We start from the raw sequence: 19,341 nt of genomic DNA, 5'->3' as shown, positions 1-19,341 counted from the left end.
AGTGGTAGCCCACATATGAGAGAATTAGGTTCATGTCACCTGCTTAATACTCTGCTCTGAATATAAAAGAGCTCTGAAACTTCTACATGGCCTCTAAATGATGGAACAGTGGAGAATAAATATACTTATTGTCAGAAATACTATAATATTGATTGTGATTTTAGCAAATTCGAGCATCATTTATTGCTGCTATAGGGAAAAAAACTTGTGTCTCCATTTTTGTCGTTTTTCAGTTTTTGGCATAATTTGAAAATGCCTGTTGCCCTTTACACTGTGAGTAAATTTCATGATGAGTGGACCAAAAGAAATGGCCAAAAATACCTGGAAAAAAGTCTGGTTCCATTGACTTACATTAAAAGTAAAGTATGTTTTTTCCTTCTCCTGTAAAGTTATCATTTTGGAAATTTGTGGTTTTGTTCCAACAATAGTGTTATATTATATTATATTATATTATATTATATTATATACTGGTTTCTGTAAATAAACAAAATTAGTTTTTTTCATGTTCAGCTATCAAAAAAGTTACTTTTTTTCTAATAATATTAACAAATATAGTTTACAAATACAAATACAGTTTTCTAAAGTTCCCTGAGCAATAAATGTCACTTTATTGCAAAAACAAACAAACAACCAAGCAAATAAACCATACAAAGTTGCATTTTTAATTCATTCATACATTTTGACCATTATAATGGATGTAGGCAATGGGCTGACTTTTTTGGTGGTTGGGGGGGTTTTCTATGATTTTTATGTTTTTCTTTTTTTAATTCTTATTTCCTTAACCTTTAATATTGTTCTTATTTCCTTTTTATCGTCTTATTAATGTCAAGCCCCAGAAACATGCTGTCCTTTCTCAGTGAGAGGTATGTAATAGAGATGTAAGTGGTCACTTTAAAGGTGGTTCCTTTATTATCCTATAGGTGACGCTGACATTTGCACGAAGCTGTCCTTTATCAGCCATAACATAGATTTATTCACAGGTCCTCAGTCTGCTGTTTGTGAACTGAATCTGAATGTGAATGTAAGCCCTGCTAAAGGCGCCCCCCTCCACCCCCTCGCCTCCTCCGTTTTTCTTTTTTTTTTTTCATGATACAGCCCAGGCTTCAAAGCCCTCAGCTAACGGGGCCGGCCAACTGCTCCATATTTGGGTTACACATTCACACACTCACACACGTACACACGCCCTCTCTCTTTCTCACACACATACACACACGCTCCCTCGGTCACACACTTCCAGGAGGTGGGGGCATAGAGCCACAGAGCTATTAGCTCTGCTGCAGCAGACGTCGTCGTGCTAGTGGAGGGGAGACGGTTCCACCGGCTAAAGCGGGCGCAGGAAGCCCCAACACGGAGAGCCATACACTTCACTGCCCGTTACAGCGCACAGTAAGTCCGCTCAAACTCACCGCTTCTCCTGCCACTTTCACCCACCCTGAGCGAGCCGAGAGCAGCGGGGCGAGGGAAAAATGGCTGGAGCGAAAAGGACGCAGCGGATCAGAGACTGACGTTCATCTTTAAAAAAAAGAAAAGAAAGAAAGCTCCGACAAAATTATTTAGGTTACTTTTTTGCTCACTCCAGATTGGCCGATTTCGTACCTTTATTTTGACCAGACGGCCGTGTGCAGGGCAGGTTGTCATGCGGTTTCAAAACTATACAACTCAGTAAAGTGCGAAAGGAGGGAGAGAGAGTCACAGTCAGAGTCGGTGCGAGGCGAAGCCGGGCAGGGAGCGCTCTGGCGGGGGCTGCTGAGGGAGGAGACGGCGCTGGCGAACTTCCCCACAGCTCCTCCGCTTACTAACGCACTCACCTTGCCACCGTTTTCGCACCACCCTGGGTCGTCATTTCTACTTTTCAGAACTGCTCATTGCTTGTTTCAACGTGTCTTGTATGTAGTTTTGTCTTTTTTTCCACCGAGTCGATACGCTAGTGGGAATCGGGTTGCTGAACCAGAAAACACAATCGCGGAAGTGTTGCTAACGTTACGCTGTTTACCCGTCTAAATACTGTACTATGAGGTAGTGACACTTCTACACAACGACAGCGATCAAAACTGCGAAATCTCCACTGTTTTTAAGGTCCATTCATGTTATTTCACGTTAAACCAGGCATGAGTTTGTTTCATTGACTCTGCCGCTTGTGTGTAGTTAGCCTCCCGTGTCTGTGTGAGTCCAGCTCCGCTGGTTATATAATGAGGTGAGGGATCTCTGCTCCAGCTTACAGTAGGCTTTACCGCTCTGCTCACTTTGTTTACATTCACATCATTTCACAACTGTGCATTACAAGACCTGGACATATGAGATTTGGAGAGGTCACTTAATTTCAGAAGAAAGAGAGAAAATGTATAACTTTCATAGTTGCATTTTTAGACTATTACATTGCACTGTATACTATGAAAGTGCTCACCTTCCCTGCCCAATAAAGGTCACTGTTAGGATCAAAGGGATGATGATGATTATTATTATTATTATTATGAACAGTAATAATAATAGCAAGAAGAATAATGATAAGCATAGTATTAGTAATAATCAAATAGTCACAATAATAGTAATAATATTCAGTAAAGTTGCATTTTTCTGAATTGCTCCCTGATTCCTCTCTTACTTTCTTTACTCTATTTAATAAATAAACATATATATTGTATACAACTGCATTTTCTTTGGTCAATCACATCATGTAGACAATGAATAAAAAATTGCTGTCCCTGTGCAATAATGTTCACATTATGGCAAAAACAAACAAACAAACAAGAAAACAAATAAATGACTAAACAAAGTTGCTATTTTTATATAGTTCATTACGTCATATAGGCGATCAGGGTGCTCACTTTCCCTGTCCAGTAGAGGTCAGTTTATTGCAAATGTTAGTAAATAAAGAAGTTATTTAAATAATTAATTGATGACATATAGTCGTTTTTTTTTTCCAAGTCACTCATAATGTCGTGTAGGTGGTCTGGGTGCTTACATTCCCTTTCCAGTACAGGTCAGCTTATTGCAAATGTTAATAAATAAAGAAGTGAATTAATTGATTAACTAATTGATGAATAACATATAGTTGTTTTTTTCCAAATCATTCATAAGTAAATAAGTCAGTGAATAAATAAACAAATAAATAAATAAAGATGTCACTTTATTGCAAATCTAAACAAGTAAGTAAGGAAAGAAATAAACAGATAAAATAGCATTTTTGAAGATCATTCATATGATCATGTATGTGAGCAGGGTGCTGAGTTTCCCTGCCCAAGCTGGCAGTGGCTCACTGGAGCAGAACTGGAGCAGATATGTTGTTTTCCAAGCGGAAAAAAAATTCTTATTCTCAAGAGCTTGACACGGAGGCGTTAATGCATCTAGCAACCAAAGAGGGAGTGTTGCTAATACAGACATAAGTGAAACAGTTATACAAGCCACAGGATGCCACAAAGAAGGACAGATCTGTTGTGTTTTCTTCTCCAAGCTGCTTTGGTTATATGATACTCTAACTAGACTGTATTATGTGTCTGTAAGGTCATGAGAGCTGTGCTAGGAGCATTGTTGAGTCGTTGCTTATGGCTTTTATGTGTTTTTTTTGTGTCTGTGATGGTGTGCTGGGAGCGTATTGTGGTGCTGTGTCAGGCCTCCAGTGTTGATCTATCCTCCGCACCACTTAATTTTAAATGCTGATGAGTTGTAATTAAGACACAAAGTGTGGCCTAATCACAAGTGCGCTTGTGCGTCAGCTCATTTGTCTGAGTTATACACACACACACACACACACACACACAGTCACATGCACACATGCACACACCTGCCAGTGGCTCCTTAGTTGCTCATTCTTGTCAGTGTTTCTCTGTAAGTGCAGCTGCACCTTTAAAGGCACTAAAAGTGTCGTAACAGGCTCAGTGTGCTGAAGCATGGCGAGCGTGTGACAGGTGCAGGTGAGGCTTACTTTTTACGCTCGAGTGCCGGTGTAATATGGAGGGACACACCTCCACCTGCAGATATGGCTTGCATAATGCCGATGTGATTGACAAGGACACTGTCAGCCAATAGCCGAGGAGAGCCAGCCGAACAAGAAATTCGTTTACACTGCGGAGGGTAGGGACCCGCAACAACCTGGCTTCACCTTGTTTCTGAGAACACTCTGTCAAATTAGGCCTATCCAGACAAGCTCTCAGTACACACTCCCTCACGGGTGTGTTAGGGCTGCACGATATGGGCAAAAGTTGTCATAGCATTGCTGCATACTGGACTTGTGATGTGCTTTGCGATACACTACAGAGAATCCTTGATGTGGTTAAAGACTGGCCTGCATTAATATCATGAGGGTTTCACATTCTATCATTTGTTAAACGTTACTGCAATATTGGCCTTTGCAGTACTGAAATCTCATAAGGCTGCTATATGCAAATGAGCCCTCTAAGCAGTCACAGTGGTTTTTACTGTGTGTTGTAGTGCTGTAGTGCTCGAATCTGGTCTCAGACTTCAGATGTTTTATCCGTTGTCTTGGAGTTTGTTTACTCTGACTTGTCTTGGTCTTGGCCGTTGGTCTAGCCAGTGTCTGGTCTTAAATGAAACCAATTGCTGTTTAAATAAACTATATGTATGTATTTTCTTTCGAATAAAGCTACACTATGTAAGTTTTGGAGATTTGGACTCCTTTGGTAGAAATGTGTAATTGCATGTGTCAGGAAAAGTTTGTGACGTCAGCTGTGCTTCAGACCCCTTCCCCGACTGGATGAATTTGATGATTGCGTGCGAACTCAGTCCAACCTTGGTGTAGGATGTTTCTTCGGAGAAAGTGAGTGAATTATCTACCATTGTCATCATACCTCCATCAATATAATGTTGATTTTGCATTTGATACCTAAACGTCGAATTAGACCTTCTTTTTCAGCCTGTGCATGAGACGTTAATAGGTAATGGTACGACGTGGTTCAAAAAACTCTTGGCAGCGATTACACGTTGTATTTTAGCATGTTGTTTTTTCCTTATGCTACGAATTTATGAATTTTAACAAAAAATCGTGCTTAAAGATTGATTTCTTAAAAAATTAAGAAATTGCAATTTGAAAGAAATTGCAGTTTTCAAATCACAAGTACCACAATATGAAATGTTTCAACACTTATCAACACTGTTTGCTTAAGTGTTAAGGGGGGAAATAACACTTCTGAGCTAGGGAACTGCCTGGACCAATCAGAAGCAACCAAACACTCATGTGCTGTAACATCAAAACCACAACTGGCAGCCGGGTGCACTACATTCAGTGTTCAAGCCTTAAGCCATAAAGGGTTATTCTGGTCTTCTTGGCCCAAAAAGAGGTCTGTAAATTAATTTATAGAAAATAATTCCAATTTAACCCCTTATTTGGCCAAAGATTTATTACACATTTCTATAACCTAAGAATGGCTCAACCAGTTTGCATTGAATCCCTGTAGTTACTAAATAATAAGCCTTAGTGTGTAGTAAGCCTGGGATTTTAAGGGGTTGTTTATGTAAACTAAATATTGGTCAGAAAAATGGCAATTAGATATGTTCCTTAAATCATTCAGTCAGTCACCAGTGTGCATTAACTCACATTAAAAAACCAGATCACTGCAACTGTTTGTATTTGATTTAGCCAATTTGGCGCTGACGTTGTTTGGATTAATTTAGAGTTGAATTTGGACTTGAAGCTGTTGAAAACTAGTTAAGGCTTGGTTTTGACTTGGTCTTGCTTGCATTTGGACTGAGTCTTGACTTGGTCTTGACCCCCTTTAGACTCAGTCTTGACTCAGTCTCAACAAGTGATAGTCTCGTACTTGTCTTGAAAATGACAGAGGTGGTCTTGATACCGTCCTTCTGTGTGCAGTGAGCATCATATGTCAGTTCCAGATGAGTGTTTCTGTGAGCATTTTGATGAATCAAGCTAAACACTGATCAGAATGTCACATTATTGATTCATTAGGCTAATCGCGATTGCAGTTTGCAACAATGTAATCGCAGTTGTAGTATCTTGTCCGTATAGTGCAGCCCCGTTTTCACCAAAAAAACTGGATCATCTGAATCTCTTGTTACCCCCACAGAGACTCATGTGGATCTGTCAGAATTCACAGTGCACAGTTTAAAAAAACAGTGATTTGTTGGGGGCTTATTTGCATATTGCAGCCTTTTGCAGTATCAGCATTGCCAAGGCCAATATTCCAGTAATGATTAACAAACAGTATAGCATGCAGCACTACTATGCAAGTCCGGTGCTGTTGCTGTGCTACTCCAGGAGAATCCTCGGAAGTGCACCTTGGATTTAGAGCTTCATAGCAGCTATAGGAGCTCTGGTTTCTTTCATAGTATAAAAACAGAGGAGAATTCGCAGTGGGGACAAAGTACAGCAGGAAAGATGGAAAGATGGAAAGGAAAGAGGATGGGGACGGAATGAATGATGCTGGTTCCAGACCTTTCCAGCCCCCTTTCATCTCAGCTTTATTCATTTGCTCCCCCTTCATGGGCGAAGTACACAGACGCAAACTGCTTTTGTACTGTAGTGTTGGAGAGAGGTTTTTGATGTCAAGATGAAAAACATTCCTCTCGCCGGTGAGTGGATGTCGGCATGCGGGTCATTCTTCTTCCTCGCAACTCCAAGTGAGGACTTTATGTACCGATTACATGTAAGCTTGCACTTTACGGCAGAATTCAACAATGCAACAAACACGAAAGTGGAGTGCATTCATGAGATTTTATGTCCTACATATCAGCCAAGACTGTCCTTGTTAAATCGACAGTGACACATCTGTGCAGCCATGCAGAGTGCGTGAGAGCAGTACTGCATACGGTAAAAGAGAGGAAATGCTTCTATAAATAAATCATGCAGTCAGTGCAGGTTTTATCAAAGTATTTGTGCAACAGTGTGCTTTGGGACTCAAGCAGAATTTGAACTGTTAGAAGTTGAGACTTGTTACTTTTGTTTTGCTGTGCTATTCACATGTGATTGTGTAATTACATGTGTAATTTCTTCTACTTATGAATGTTGATTGGATGTTTAGAAGGGGTGTAACAATGCATTGTGACATTATGGTATCACAGTGCAGAACTGTCACAATGCACATTGTAGAAAGTGGACATTTTATGAATTATTTTTCTAAAGAGGAGTGTCACAATTGACCAGATTCATTATTTGAAATGATATGATGCAGCAGTGTCTCGAGTTGATGCAGCAGAAATAAACAGTAGCTGCAGTTGTGCCTTATTAATATGTTAATGTTTCCATTTTTAGTTTATTAGTGCATTAAGCATGGTGAAATTACAATATTTTAAACAGTAGTTGTGCTTTATAGTGTCCTAACCTAATGCTCTAGCCACAAGCTGACATGCTGGTCAAACTGCACTGAATGCGTTTACATGCACTCAGTAATCCGATCATAATTTGATGCTTAGTGTACAACAAAGAATGGTTGTGATGGCAGCCTTAACTGCAGCCAAGAAATCAATCTTGCAAAGTTGGTTTGAACCTAATATTTCAGGATCACTGTTGTGGTATGGATGGTATGGATATTTCCAGAACATTCTTATCCTGAAGCGGGTGACAGCCAGATTCTATAATGCCAAGGCAGCAGTGATTCATTTTTGGAATGATCCCATTAACTATATTACAACTATACGACTATAAACATTGACATCCTGCATGTGTTGAATACTTTTATATATTTCCTATTTCCTTACTTGTATACCCTCACTCTGATTTCTTTCAGTTTTGTCCGTCTTCGCATGTGCAAAAACAGAGCGCTGTACCAGAAATAGCAAAGAGCAAACAGCGCCTGCGATGTGGCAATAAAACACTTTAGGAGTGATGCTGAAACCAGCTACATGCTTGAAGAAATTAAGGATTTATAAATTCTTCATCCTCTAGATGATTCATATTTTCTGCTAAAGTGACTCAATGTTTGAAAAAGAAGCTGCAGTGTGATGATGAGTTTTACGTTATGTTTACATCATGTCTTTTTCTGTGAGTTTATGGTTGGTTGCAAAGCAGAAATCTGATTACTGCCTGACTTACGTAGACCCGGAGTTTTCCCATTATCTGATTATCTATTTTCTACAGTTATCAGATTATTAAATGCATGTAAACACAGTCAGTGATACAATACAGTACAGCACGATACAGTTTGATGCAATATCATATGTTGTGTTGTTACATCTCTACATCTAATGCAGTTGCGTTCTTCAAACACCAAAGTCTGTAAACAGTCAGCACTGATCAACACATCACTCCAGCACTCTTACCACCTCCCAGCTCTAGTGTCACTAGCAAGTTGTGCAACAGCATTATTATATTCACCATTTTTCTTCATTGGAATTTTGCTCAATATATTAAGAATACCAAATTGTGAAACCAGTACTGGAATTTGAATCGGGGGCTGCGTATATCATTACACCCCTAGAATCTACACTTTCAACAGATTTACATTGATTATCTGAGCTACTAATGTTGATGATATCAGCACTCCAAGAGCAGGTACCAATATTAGACTGATATCAGCAGATATTGCAGGGAAAAAGAAAAAATCCAATCCAATCCAATCCTGTAACTAATCTAGCCTGAAATCACTCACACTGTATGATGTGATGTTGTTAGCTGAGCATTTGTGAATTTTTGCTCATGCAACAATTCCTGCATGATTCAATCATTGAGATGTAAAAAGTCATTCAGAGTGGTTGATTTGAAATGGTTCATATAAAGGAACCTACCGACTACAGTGGTGGTGACAGTAATGAGGGGTCATGTCCAGCGCAAATATGGCCGTTTAATTCACTATACAAAATGACCAGCGAACTTACATGTGTTGAGTTTTTATATGTAGTGCTGAAAATAGTAAAACTGGTAAACCTGAAAAATATTTTTTCTTTTGGGACCGTTTTGCCTTACAATGCTCTGCATGTAACTCTCCACAATGAATGGATTTTTAAAAATGTGCTTCAGGCCAAAAGCTTATCTCAAGCTTATCTCAAACCTGTAAAACAGTGTCTCAGGCATCATGCCACATATTTGTTATTTCATGTAATAACTTTCTATGAGGTAGCTTTTAGTGTCATTGAACTCTTTAGACGTATGATTCCTATCACCACCACTGTGAACAAATCTGACTTGGGACGTTTCTCTAGAGCGGAGCGTTTTACATTAAACCACTCTGAATGACTTTGTTTACATTGTAACCAGTTAATTGTGCAGAAGATGTAAAAAATCGATGGAATTCCCCCTTCAGTGAAGTGCTTAAATTAAAAGTAGCTAATTTTATAGATTATATAGTAGTTATTAAAGAAAAAAATATAGAATCAGTATCGGCCGATACTCAAGGTTTCAATATCAGTATTGATAGAAACCATTTAAAATTTTATCATGCCATCTGAATTACATCATGCTTTAATGTTGCATCTAACTGTTAAAGTCTTGATGAGCTTTAAAGTTAAAAGTACTGAACTTTCAGTGACGAGTCAGTGACCGGTAAACTTCTGAATGGTTGTCTGAGAGAGTGGCCGTGCATCAGTTTGAGCCTTGGATGACCCCTGTGTGTGCTGTTGACCTCTTCAGGGACTGTATCTTGTATGTTGTTTGTTGGATGTGACTCTGTGCACAGCTCTTTTCCTGATCAACATAAAACTAACTTTTATTGCCATCACATTTATATGGATATGATGAAAGTGCCTAAAGCATTAACCTGCAGGAAAACTGTAATGATATGTAATGAGTGTTAAAGCCTAATCGAAAGACCAGTCATCGAGGCTGCGCTCAGAGCAAGACCTCTGTATATTTCCTTAGACCTGAGGCCAGTGCAAATCCATATCACTGTCTTCCCCGGCTTGGCCTTGATTCATATTTGATAATGTTCTCTCTGTAGTATGATAGACAGGGGAGGTATCCCGGCAACCAAGGACTCTGCGTGTAATGAGGAACTTAGTGGAGAAACAAGACTAAAAAACATCCATCTATTTATAGCTGGCTTACCATCAGTCGTCTGTTTCACTTGCTCATTCGAACAATTCTGGTAGTATTCAAAGGTGACTGAACAACTCTTTGTCCATATCTCTGTTCCTCCTTCAGCCAAAAGTCAGAGTACAGAAGACGGTCTATAAAGATCATAGGAGAAACCCCTATGAAATGTCTTACCGTCATTTGCAAAAGTGTGGGCGCCCTTGGTCAAATGACGTTTTGTTTAGTTTCTAAGTAACAACAAGTTAACATTTGAACCTTAAAATGTGGCTTGTGCAAAAGTTATGGCATATTTTATATTTTATGTTTTTATTTTTTCAAATACAGAGGAATCCAAACGTCTGGGAACACATTGGAAATCTGGTATTTTTTTATTTAAGGAATCTTTATTAAATGAAAAGAAAGGAAAATTATGACAGTTAAAATAGATAAGAAATATTCAAAACTTTGCACTTACAAGGTCATATATTTAGTCTTCCTCCTTTTGTTGAAGCACATGTTCAGATGACTCTCAGGTGGATGTGATCTAATGATCAGAGGCTTTTGCACAAACTTATGGAGTCCATGCCAGCTCGAGTGCACGCTGGCATGAAAGAAAAAGGGGGGGAACAAATTGAATACTAAAAAATTCTAGAATTCATGTTATATTTTCAGAGATTCTGCCTTACCTTTTTAAGTTGTAATGCTGTTTATATCATTTGTAATAAAAAACACTTTGCGTTAAATTAAAAAGAAATGCACAACAGAAGCATTTTCAGTGTTCTTAGAACTTTTGACCCCACGGTTTGTTAAACTCAGCACATAAATAGAAACTGTGCACTACAATGTGTAGAAAGTTGCAATATTTAAGAAGGATGTGAAATCGCAGTTTGACTGGGGATGTTGAAACTTTTGCATAGGACTGTACTAACGTTTTACTCTTATATGGATCCAGGATAAATTAATCTTGATATGGTTACTTGATTTGTTTTAGGCAGAGCATGTAGTTGATAAACCCCTTGTATTGATTAGTATGTTAATATGATATGGAGGCAGGAAAAGGAAGTCTTGATCCTGATATTTGATTTGCTTTGGACAGGACAGACTTTATAAGTGATAAACAATGACTGGCATTGCTGTGCCACTTAATTCGTTTCAGAGCTGTGTAATATGTCATTGGTTTGTTAATCATCGTCACAGTAGTGGCCTTTACAGCACTGATATTGCAGGAGGCTGGAATATGCAAATGACCCTCTAATAAGTCACAGTTTTTTTCTTGTGTCTTGATCAATCAGATGTTCCAGATGGGTTATTGTAGGTGTTTAGGTGCATTTAGGCATTCACATCATCCAACCATTTTGGTCAAATATAATACCAATCTTTATCCACATCAGGCTTTCATTGATATGTTTTTAATTAATTGCAGTTGCAATATGTAGCAATGCAACTGCAATATTGTGCAGCCTTTATCAGCTTGGCTAGCATCTGCCCTTGAACAGCAAACACGGGAAGACAATTACTCTGGAGCCAGCAGGCTCTTTTTTTCTGGTGGAGATAAGCAGCTAAGCATGACCACCAAAAGACTGGCGCCCACCTATACCCCTTACAGACCCTCCTCTGTTGTCCGCTTCAGTCTCATCCTCTTACCTCTCCTATGTGTACCTCATACTGTGGATAAGATATCATGTGGGGCGGTTTTACAGGCTTCAGCTCACTCTGAGTGACAGGGTGATTGTGATGTGAACACAAGGCCTAAGCCATCAGCTCAGGGCAGAGAGGAGAGAGAAGAATCAACTTTTCAAATGTGTACATAATATCCACATAATAGGATACTGTATATTTAGTGCTGGGCAGCACTGATAAAATGTAATATCACAGTACTTTCCAAATAGATCATGATATCAAGGTATGAGAAAGTTAATTAACTCATGCTTCCTGACTTTTGCTAGTCTATGCTAGAAGATTGTTTTACAATCCTGACATAGCTGGTTTTGGATTGGCCTGTTTTCTTCTCTTAAAATGACATGGAACAGAAATGTACAGATTATTATGTATTATAGTGCATTATATAGTAAATGTTAACCAGAAAGACTCCACATTTCCAGAAAGGAAATTAACCATTTATTTAGTTTTATGTAATTTAAACTGTTCTTTTAAAACAGCTGACAAATGACATACATTGCAGTTAACCAAGTCTGTTATCTGCTAACTACACTAAAATGGACAGTGAGTATTGTGGAGTTTTTTTGCACCGAAACTGGTATACCAGTGTGTACTGATACGCAGTGTATTACCCAGCACTGTGTATTTTACATCAGCACAATTTTCCTTCTTTAGTTTACTTACTTTTTAAAACAATTTTGTTGATGCAATATATTTTATTATCATGGAAATAATGCACACATTTGACACAAGTAAATTCAGTGCATGACTTTTTTTCAGGGTAGAAGCACAAACTCTGTCTCTCTCCAGGACAGGTCCAGAGACAAGAGCATGACAAGCTGCTGTGTGGATGGTGTGTGGGTTTGTGTATGCAGGGTGAGGGTGGCACTGAAAGCCCCTGCCAAACAGCGTAAACTTCATGAGCCACGAATGCGTCCAGCACAAAGGAGGATATGCATCGAGAAAGGAATTCAATAACAGGAAAACGGCACTGATACAAACAATCTGTGGAATACCAAAACCCACCCTTACTACTGTTATTTTTGGCATGGCATAACCTTTCCTTATTATGCATGTTTTCTTATTTCTGTGACACACACTGGCTTGTAACTGATTCACCCTGAGGTGCCTTAGGTGCTTAAATGTGGATTTTGTGGAGAGAGTGCATCATTCCTGACAGTGTGTTTGGGAACTTTACTATAAGCTAGTGCTGAGTGATATGTTGTTTATGTTGTCTATACCGGCATAGATGGACAGATAATGTTGTTTATGTCCATGATAACATTGTACTCCATAAAATAGCAGTGTCCATGTTGTAGTGCTAGTAGTTAGACAGGGGTGGGGAACTGAAGGCCGGCGTCCAGCACAGTTTGCTGATTTCTCTGCTCTGACACAACAGCTAAACCTGGTAATTAACTGCTGAGTTGAATCAGGTGTGTTTAAGCAGGAAAATGACCAAACAATGCAGGAATCCGGCCCTCCAGGTACAGAGCTCCCCACCCCGAGTTAGAGCAGACTCGTACCCATGACTTTGAGATACGATCCGACCAGGCCTAACTGGTATTGCTCAGTTTGAAACCCGAATCTGACCCGAACCTGCACGCTCTTAACAGAGAAGCAGTTTGACAGTGGTTTGTTTTGTTGAGTTGATGGACTAAAAATGTCATGATGGAATAAACTGGTATTTTACACATCTGTGATACACTAACAGTATTTATTTATAGAATATTTTTGTGGAATTGCTCTTTATACTTGGCAGAGAACAGCATCCGCCCTCCTCTGATCAACTGTTGCACTGCATTTACATTACAGTGAAGCGAGACAGTTTTCATCGCGTCTCTTGTTCATTTCTGTGGAGATAGGCGTCACCTGCATTTCATCAGAACACAGAACTAGGCTAGAACTCCTCCTGGACAGATAAACATGCTTGTGCTTTAGCGACACGCCACCTCACTGTAACGTAAATGCATCATTAGCTGCTGTGTGTGAAAAGTTGGCCCAAAACACAATATTTTGTAAGGGCCCCTTTAGGCCTGTAGTTTAAGATTCTTAGTAAGACTCCCTTTGGAGCAGTTTTAAGAGAAAAAAACATTGCTGTAGGGCTTTTCCTATCATGGAGTATCAGTACTCAGGAAACATGGGTTCATTTACTTTATGCTGCAGATATAACCCTCATCTGATAACACGATACTGTAATATATTTGGAAAATATTCTGATATTGTGAGTTTTATGCTGCTCACTACTACATGCTTCACTTCACACAGATAAAGAGTAATTTACTGGAGTTAAAGTGTCCCTGAATAGTGGGCCATGGCACAAGCACTAGAGAAATGACAGGCTGGTGTTAAGTAAAGTAGTGGGTGCAGAGATAAGGCTGGAGCTTAAAACGCTGCCCGATTCTGTCCCATTTCCCCTTCTGTGTGATGTCATGCAGCCAGCGAGAGAGCGTCTGTGTTTAGAAAGAGAGACGTTTCCTCTCTCCACCTCTTCTGCTGGCCACGCGTCATCCCTCTGAAGTCCGCCCAGAGAGCGTCTGAGGGGAGGGCTGCCAGAGAAACATTCCTGCCTTCCACATCTCTCAGGAGTTTTCCCTTTTTTTCCATCAAGCGCTCCAAAAACGTGTGTGCTGGCCAGCCAGAGGTACATCAAACATAGATAAAAAAACGCAAATTCATAGACCTCTCTTTGGACATAAGCATTCTAAAACACTTGACTTGTGTCAAGCATTTCGAATTTCATTTGTAATCTCACTTCTGCTTAACTTAAATGAATGCTTTGTGTATCACTACCTTTGGCTGTGTTTCAGAATTTTTTTTTTTTTTTTCACATCTTCCAGGGACTTTTGATTGCCAAAAAGCTCTGATTCGGATCCTGGCAGTGATAAATGGCACGTTCTTTGGTAAATAGGCCATCCCTGGCATGTGGAGAGTCAACAGTTGTGAGTGTGTGGAAGCAGCACTCAGATGGAGAGGCAGGTTGAATGAGCAGCAGGCAGTGGACTGATGAGGCCTGACACAGATAAATGAGGCTAATCTGGGGGCCTCACTGTGATGCACTATCCCAGGCGTCAGCACGAGCAAGAGAGAGAGAGAGAGAGAGAGAGAGAGCTTCCATACACTATAATACAAGACAGCCACAGGGGTGTATGTTTGTGCAACAGCTTTTACCCTGTTTTTCACATCTGGAGTTCATCAATGTAACAGAAATAGCATGTAAAGAGTATACGCGAGCACTATTGCATGACATTGCAGGTTATAAGATACAACACTGGACAGTTTACAGGTGGTCTTCATGAAGTTAAAGGTGATCTTATGATGTTGTACATCAAACAACAGCATTAACCCTTTATACTGCAGGCCTGTTCTACAGTTATTAGTTGTAAAGGACTAGCTTGACCAAACATGCTAATGTTGCTAACAGTGAATGGAAGTTAGAAGACACCAGTTAGCATAATGGCATGTGTATAAGATTTAATTGAAGGCTGTTTATTTTCATTGTTAGTAAATATTGATGCACAAGGATATCAGAGTCTTAGAAGAATACAGTTATCAGCATCAGACAGATGTTTGGATTTGACCAATATTTCAAAATGATATTTGATGACATATTTACTAGAATGTTTAGACAATACTGGAGTACTGTACTAAAAACTCTGCATTATATTTATTTATTTATTTTTTATTTATTCATTTTATAGGTTTACATTTCTAACTCTGTGTAAATAAAGGTCATATTTCTCCACAGTGCTAAGCCATGTAGATGTACTCCCAGTTTAAACATTTCTACATACATTGGTAAATATGTACATAAAAAAAAAAAAATAGTGGAATCAACCCACAATTCCTATATTGGTGCATCTGCAACATTAGCTTTTTGGAACACACTTTTAGGTTAGACTAATTGCTCGCTAAGTAATACATTGTTCAGTGATGACTGTGCAACTGAGTGACAAATTGAAGTGGAGGCCCATATGCTATCCTTTTTTTTATAGTTTCAAAATGCCAGCCGCCATTTACTCTGTGTGAAAATTTCATGACCACATAAAACAACATAACACCAACATTAGACCAACATAAATTGTTCAAAAGTAAATCTTGTTATATTAACTTACATTGAAAGTAAAGATTTTTATAATATGTTGTGGTAATAACATTCAAATTTGTTCTCAGGACCTACTTTCATGTCAAGCATCACCCTAAGAAGTGAGCTTTTCTTTACGCATGTTACTCCTCAGATGATCGAAAGAATAAAATGAGGCATAGAAGTGCAGAGAGCATCTCAGTGTGTGGGTTTCTGGCTGGAAGAGCTAGCAGAAGTGCATGGAGTGTGTACACGCTTTGCTGGAGTGAAAGAGGTGCGTAAGCTTATCGGAAATAACATGGCGAAGCAGTGTACAGACTGCATGTCCAACAAGCCAGCGTGTGATAACACGGACAGCTGTGCTGTGATAGATGAGCACTAACGCTGTGTGTGCTACGAGCATCATGGAAATCCATATTGAGCGTAGTAAAATAAAATCGATTCTCTTTGGCTGACATAAGAGCTCCACACTGGAAAATTGTTTCTCAGCTTGTCAAACTGAAGCCGGCTGTGATGTGGGCCGAAATGTCAAATGCGCAGGTCTGATTGTCCAAAAGGTACTGATTAGTGCACTAAAAGAAATGCATTGATTCAGATAGATTGAAGATTTCCACATTATCAAAATGACTTTGGTTTTTTATCAGTACTTGTGTTGATGCATTATGTGGCAATGATGCACGTATTTGAAGCAAAAAAGTGAATGCATGGCTATTTTTTGGTGTGAAAACGTAGTGTTTCGTAACGTGTGTGTAGTGTGCTGCTAAGAGGGAACACCCTGGGTGGATAGCCTGGGCTATGCTTCTGTTATTCTTTTCAGAGTGTCCTCTGATGCCAGCCGTTTGTCCTTCACAGTTTGAGAGGAGAACAAGAGGTGTGAGGAGGGAGCTAGAAAGAGGATCATCATGAAGAGAGGTTAAATCTGCATCAGAGAGAGGACGCCTGCTCTATAAGAAAGACGGAGAACGTCCTCCTTCTAGCTGCGCATTGTTCTCACGTTGTTAAACGATCACGCAAGAGAGAGATCATGTTCACTGCTTTGTAACACAAGGGGGTGGTGTTCCAGACCCGGCTTAAGTCTCGACTACACTAAGGCACTTTCGATGGAGTAATGTCCGGGAATAGGAGTTTATGTGCTACAGCCTGGATTTAGTAATGTTTGCTAATGTTACATAACATGTCATTATCAACCCCCCCTCACCACTGGAGAGAGATTCCAACCACTCAGAGGCATTTACAGTGGGTAGTTTAATAGCAGCTGGCTGTTAGGGCAGTGAAAAAAGATGCACTTCACTGGTCAGACTGTGTAGCACCTGTAGGGAGAGTGTCTGGACTATGAGCCTGTAGGACTGTGTGACATTTCCAGTGCATGTAATTTTGCAGTTATTGCAGCTAAATGTATCACGCCTGACAGGCTAGCATTTGTACCATTTAGCAGAGCACCTTACGGGTTAATCACGATACAGAGGTCAGCGAATATAGCATCTAGAGTTTTGCCTAAGGATTCTTATTTGTATAGGGTGGTGTTCTTGGCGGGGTGGAGAAGTTGAACCCTGGTCTGTGGGGTTATCCAGTAAGGATGGCCGTTTCCGTGTCATTGAATTTGAATTTGTAAGACGTTATTCGAAGAATACTATACAAACATACAGACATTCCCTCTAGAGGCTACCGTGACCTGCAGCGTCCAAAAAAGCACCACACAGCATCAAACTATTGATGTGCTGTTTTCCAGACACAGACCACAGATCTATAGTCATATCCGGTTTGAAATTTACAATGAGAAAGACCCCCAAATCTAAAGTCTTTACAATGAACAGACAATGTTAATAATCAGTTACCTCAGCTAACGTTATTTGCTGATTTCACGTTGAACCTTTTGACTCAAAAACAGAGTTTGTGAAGAGTTAGTGGATACTAAACATGATCAGATCGTTAAACGCTGTCGAATGTTTTATTTAGCGTAGCTGCATTTTATACTGTCTGCGCGAAATGGCACTTCTCGTCCATTATGTAGTAGCCTTTAGATGGCAGCAGTAGTCTGTGCTGTGACTCGGTCTCTTCTCTGCCCTCTGGTGGACCATATAGTCCACATTGCATGGTTCTTAAATATGAGAGAAGCTAAATTGCTTATAAAATATTTGCATTTATTATTCAGTTTATTTATAAATTTCACACAAAAATTTGAAAATTCTGACATCCTGTCATCCGCTGCGCTGTATTAACTGCAAACCTGTGGAGGCGTTTGCACAAGAACATGATGAATCTATTGAAAGAGTAGTTTGGTTAAAAAAAATTACATTTACTCAATTATTCCTTTTCCCCAAATGTAGTCGATCAGTCAAGACATGTTTGGCACCTGGAGTTTACCTACTTGGTTTTGCACTGGAGCTACCATGCTAATTCATGTAGTGGAAGCTTATAGCCCAGCAGTTAGCACTGTGCCTTCTGCATGCCTGAATCATCGCCTCACTTGCCTCAAACTGTGTTGAACTGTTTAGTAAAAAGTACACTGCATAGCTAAAAGCAGCAGCATGCACAATGATTTCTTGATATAAGATTCCATTATTTAGCAACATTAGCCGTGTACTTAGCTACAATGAGTCAGATTCATATAATAACAACAACAACAACAGTAATAATAATAATAATACTTTTACTAACAAAGTTTAATATTTTGTCATTTTTATGTTAAGTGACATGCTGACATTCCAATTCAATTTCAATTCCAAATTCCTATGGTAGCTGTTTTAGCTTTTATTTCCCATTTTGTGTTTATCTTACACATTTTACAATGTAAAAATTAAATTGCAACTAGTAAATATTAAATTCTTGATATCAGTACAATAGTACAGTTTTTACTGGAAAATGAAAAGAATCTAGCAAGTAAATGTGTCACTGTAAATGTGTAAATGTGCAGGAAGAAGAGGCTGTTTTAAGTGCAGGGGCAGTTAAATCTGCTGATCTGAAATCTGCTCAAGCAAGTCTTGTTACTGCTCTGTACTCTTAGAGCCGAAGTTAGGGAGTTTGTTATGCTGCTCCGTCCAAACAGATCAGTGTCTTTTAAACATATTGGTTAATCAGCTGAGAGTGTGTGTATGTGCAGCGTGCATGTGTACATGTGGGATCAAACATGTTTGGAAACACATCGGCTTCTTACCAGGAAAGTTACCGTCAGAGTGCTTCAGAGGTTGTTTTTTTGCGGAATTGTGTCGTGCAATGGATCATTACCACCATATGTAAATGAAGGAAGTGTGTGGACACGCCTCACATTGTGCAAGCGGTACAATGCCAGTAATCCTCATTTATGGATGAGCAAACGTGTAACTGCCACGCTATTTGCTCTTAATGTCACTGTTTATCTCAGGTGCATTTTATGGATGCGGTCTGTGCTGATCAAAGTGAAAATTGTGTGAATTTGATTATTTCGCCAAAATACTGCTCTTATTGAAACACAGTTATGGAGATAAGTTACAGACTTGGTGCAGCTCACTGGCTGAAAAGCCAGCCCTGTGTCCTAGTCTGCCCGTCCCTTTTCAGGGAAACTGCTCAGAGTGACCCAAAGCCCAGCTGGAGAGGACAGCGGTCACTCACAGAAGCGCGCTCTCCTGGGACTGCACTTCTGTGCACCGCCAGGGTCCAGGGTCACGACTGGTTTAGCTACAGCGGGAGGACTGTTGGTCCTGCCGTT

At 39.6% G+C, this 19,341-nt stretch overlaps 1 protein-coding gene across 3 annotated transcripts in view; it reads left to right on the top strand.

The window, feature by feature from the left end:
* Positions 1–1,236: 1,236 nt before the first annotated feature.
* Positions 1,237–19,341, top strand: part of atxn1a (ataxin 1a) — a 133,920-nt gene continuing 115,815 nt past the window's right edge. For 2 of the 3 annotated variants that reach the window (XR_005007054.1, XM_036566308.1), the window contains exon 1: positions 1,237–1,386. The gene's annotated coding sequence lies outside the window, so the exon portion shown is untranslated. Of the gene's footprint in view, positions 1,391–19,341 lie in introns of all 3 variants that reach the window. The other variant, XM_036566309.1, reaches the window with a different exon arrangement.

Source organism: Colossoma macropomum, unplaced genomic scaffold, assembly GCF_904425465.1.
Source record: "Colossoma macropomum unplaced genomic scaffold, Colossoma_macropomum, whole genome shotgun sequence".
NCBI lineage: Eukaryota > Metazoa > Chordata > Actinopteri > Characiformes > Serrasalmidae > Colossoma > Colossoma macropomum.
The sequence above is the reverse complement of the archived record's forward strand: the minus strand, read 5'-3'. Positions and strand labels throughout refer to the sequence as shown.